We start from the raw sequence: 3,564 nt of genomic DNA, 5'->3' as shown, positions 1-3,564 counted from the left end.
CACTTTTTTCTTTTGTCAAATCTATCAAAAATGTCTTAATAAGAGTTGAACTGATGGCAGATACATATTTTTAGCAGCAGGTAGTCGGTTGTTTTTGGATTTCCATGCATCGAAACGGTCATGTTGCACCCAGCAGTGACACTTATTGACACATTTGAACCTGCTGTAATTATCCTGGAGAAGGATGAGAGACATTTGTCATTATGAAGGCAGAAGTGGTAACAACAGAGGCATTAAACAGGGCCTCTTCTTCCCCAGTGATTCCAGCTGCAAAATCCTGCCTTTCAATTACCTTGGACAGCAGCTGAACCAACTTCAGCACACTGAAGAACACCTCTGTCATTCCAGTTTAGAGAGCCTCCGAGTAACGCTGCCAGTAATTAACACGCCACGAGCTGGAAAGAAGAAAAAAAAAAATTGTATTCATGAATCTGGGAACTTTCATGACAGGCGAGGAAGAAAGAGGTTTTAGTGCTGTGAGAGGCAGCGCCGGTTTCCTCCGCCGAACACTCGGTGTAATTGTTGAATCTGAATTGATCCAAATGATCGTCTAAAGTTGTCGCTCACCCGTGCAGGGTCAGCTGTTACTTCCATCTCTTTTGTTTATTAAGTCGTGGCAATTGTCTCATAATTTCACTCTTCGGCTGATGGAAAACTTGAGTGTTGAGTTTATGCTCGTTCTTTTGGACGGCTTTTAAATTGAGAGAGGTCACCAGCTCAAAGCCCGGAGTGTGGAAAGCTGTTTTTCTCGACTTTTTAATACTCGCTGGCCTTGGTCAGTGGATGAATGTGTCTGCATTTGATTTGCCTCACCAATCTGGCGGAACCAATGAAAGCCAGGGGACGTTTGAGCATAAACTGACTTGAGTTATTTTTACAGGGGAAAGGGCTGAGGCTAAATGAAGCTCCTTTTGAAGAGTTACAGGGTGAAGGCTGTTTGATTTGAAGCAGGGTGACTCATTCTTGTTGTAGCTCCCATGCAAATGTTGCTGCACTTGCAAAAGGTCATTTATGAACTTGCAAAAAGGGGAATAAAGTTTGTCAATCAGTCTGATGGCTCATCATGAGGTATTGGTATGCAGTGCCAACCATACTGAGGCAATAGTGCCATCTGTAGTCTGGATGAAGAACTCAGGACTTTGACTGCATGCTGCAGTGAGTGACAGCACGCACCTGGAAGTAGGCTACCACCGACATGCATTAAACATTCAACTTGACCTGTGTGTTCTGTTATTTCTAGCCTGTCCGCAACTCTGATTTGCTGAGCAAGAAAAAAAGTGGTGTTACGCATCATTTATATCAGTCATGAATTCTGATAAATCTTTTCCTTGCGCTCAGCTGTGCAATCCAAACATATCCTTGTAGAGTCAAGAAAAATAGCACGTTGGCCCCACCGAGTCTTGCTGAGTCTGAATAAATCTCAGCATCACTTCTCACCTCGCTGTTTATAACACCTCCGGCTCCTGACAGCCCTTTCAACCTTTGTCCCAGTGGTTTAGAGCTTATGAACATCTCGTCGGTCCATACCTGGACAGCGGACCAAAAGACAGAGGGAGGCGAGGAGAGAACCCTCTAACCCCACTAAGCTGCCGGCTCAGTTTAGTGTGTGTAGGGGGATTCGCTATTAGTGCTGCCCATAATCCTGGATTCCCTGGGAGATTAGCCCCTGGACAGGGTTTGCTTGTCCTCGGCTGCTCTACGGTGGCCAGGTTAGCCGAACAGGATGAGCTCTGGGATGATAAGCTTACACCGGGGATGGAGCCGAGCCTGATCGGCCTATTCATCAAAAGCAGAGGGTGATGGCGGTGATTTACAACTGTCCCATGGCTCGCACTGAGACAAAGTACAGCTTCACAGAGCCACTAACATGGCTGCAGCTGGTGGAAAGGCCAGAGGAATAGGGTTTTTTTGTGGGAGATCAGAGAAGTGAAGGTAGAAGAAAGATGATATCAGTGAAGGAACAAGAAAGTGGAGGGCTGCAAGACAGAGGGAGGAGCAAAGTGCTCCGTGATGCTCAGGGGAAGTTTCCCAAGGTGAGGGGAGTGAGTGGAAAGGGAGAGCAGGGCTCCAGCGAGCTCATCCATCTCTGTCTGTTTTAGGGGGAGAGGCTGGGAGCGCTAGAGATGGATGAGGCATGCAGCGCTAAATCCTGCCCTGTCCAGGGCCTGGTGATGAAATAGTGTTTTGGCTACGAGCGGGGGACGGCCTGACCCACACTCCCCTTTTCTTTTTTTGTTTGTTTGCTGGGAATGGAGATGCAGAGTTGGACCAGTGAAGACGGATCAGTCAAATAACACCTGACATGTAGAGGACAGTTGTGAGGAGATAACTACTCCGGTCGCCATCCAGAACTCACTTAACAGATTCACAGTAATCGGCAACTCTTGATGTGCTTCCAGGCTTTTGATCCATTTCTATTAGCGTTGCATATTAACACACATACATCATAATGAATGCACATTTATTAATGGTGTATTTGCATAGATTTGCTTGGCTTATGTCAAATTAATGATGTTTTCATGATTAAAAATCATTTTGTGGAAAAATAATGTTGACGAGAGTTCATTCATCAAAGAAGGTTTTTTTTGGCCGTGGATACAGTGCTGAGTTTTGACCACATCTCATTCTTCCATCTACACAGTACAGAGAGTAAGCTGCTTCACTACATACTGATAAGGAGGTGGGATGTTTATGTGGAAAGGGGGGGAGCTTTGTATTGCCTAATAAAATGCAATCATTGCATATGAATCAACAAGGTCATCTGGCAAAGTGATATTTTGTTTCTGATCTTTGCACAATATCTCCTTGTTGATTCTGTATTATTTTTCCTCTACACGATTGCACCAGCATGAATGTAAACTTAATTTTTCCTCCAAGGGCATTGCGATGCTGGGAAAATAATTTCCTCTCAAGGCAAGAGAACATCCCTGAGAAAAAACTGTGTGTGTGTTTGAGGGAGAGTGTGGTTATGAAAGTGTGATTATGAATGTGCAGACAATGTGCAGGCATGCCTTTGTGTCAGCTTGAGTTTGTGCGTGCTGCATGTGAGTGAGACTGTGGTAATTTCAACAATATGAAGAGCTTTTAACCGTGGAATTAAAACTATTGGCTTCAGGCGATGCTTGTTCTCTTAAACCTCTTGACCAGGAGGCTCCAGACTGCTGCGATCTTCTTCCAGAGGATATTCTGTGGCCTCCACGGGGCCGTTCTGGTTGTTGCGCCGGCTTCTCAGCTCCAGGCTCTCTGGCAGTGGCCTCCGCCGTACACATGTCGAGGCTGCATTCTGTCTGCGAGCTCTGTCACAGCGTAGGGCATGTGTCAAATCAGAGAGGGGCAAGTTGCTGGCTCCAATAGACAGTTGTTCTTTCCAGCCCAGGCTTCCCAAACCGCAAATCCCCTCTCAGGGCGTCTTCTCAGCCAGAATGCACAGGCTTACCCCACACAAAGCCTGGGACCTAATTACTAAAAGGAGGGAAAACCAGAATTGGCTACTGATTGAGCTTCCTGGGTGAATGTTAATGGCGACCACAGAGGGATATTTTATACCCTGAGAGGGATGCAACA

The sequence above is a fragment of the Sebastes fasciatus genome, chromosome 12, assembly GCF_043250625.1.
Source record: "Sebastes fasciatus isolate fSebFas1 chromosome 12, fSebFas1.pri, whole genome shotgun sequence".
In the NCBI taxonomy this organism is placed as follows: Eukaryota; Metazoa; Chordata; class Actinopteri; order Perciformes; family Sebastidae; genus Sebastes; species Sebastes fasciatus.
The sequence above is the reverse complement of the archived record's forward strand: the minus strand, read 5'-3'. Positions refer to the sequence as shown.